The sequence below is a fragment of the Wasmannia auropunctata genome, unplaced genomic scaffold, assembly GCF_000956235.1.
Source record: "Wasmannia auropunctata unplaced genomic scaffold, wasmannia.A_1.0 LD281310.1, whole genome shotgun sequence".
In the NCBI taxonomy this organism is placed as follows: Eukaryota; Metazoa; Arthropoda; class Insecta; order Hymenoptera; family Formicidae; genus Wasmannia; species Wasmannia auropunctata.
In genome coordinates this window covers 16332-16724 of record NW_012081580.1, presented here as the reverse complement: position 1 = coordinate 16724, position 393 = coordinate 16332, and the positions used below count along the sequence as shown (strand labels likewise).

Genomic DNA, 393 nt, shown 5'->3' with positions numbered 1-393 from the left:
TCTTACTGAAATGGTAGTTTTTTTTACATATATGTTAAATTATATGTATTTATTAAATGAATAAATATATAGTCTACTGACTGTCTACATAGATGACACTTTTACAATAGTTTAGGTTGTCTACATGTAAACGTAGAGTATATTTTACGCGTAGATGCACAACCCTGGTTTGTTTATCTCACGGACACATTTCCCTCACTCTCGTCCTGTTTTTTTTTGTCTCGCTGCGTTACGGAAATTCAGAAAGAGGATTTCGGGCGATTTCTGGCAGCGAGATGGAAAATAGTTAAAAGAAATTTTTTCAATATAAATTTTATATGCTGTCATGACACGCGTGCACATGATTTATGCATAACAAATACGCACGTGTTCAATATATTGTACAATAAATAA

General features: G+C 32.3%; 2 long non-coding RNA genes across 2 annotated transcripts in view; one reads left to right on the top strand and one right to left on the bottom strand.

Annotated features, from left to right (window-relative positions):
- LOC105461662 overlaps positions 1 to 393 on the top strand; it is a 20612-nt gene that overhangs the window by 4133 nt on the left and 16086 nt on the right. The window lies entirely within an intron of this gene.
- Positions 1 to 393, bottom strand: part of LOC105461661 — a 4586-nt gene that overhangs the window by 3213 nt on the left and 980 nt on the right. The gene's annotated exons all lie outside the window — the stretch shown is intronic.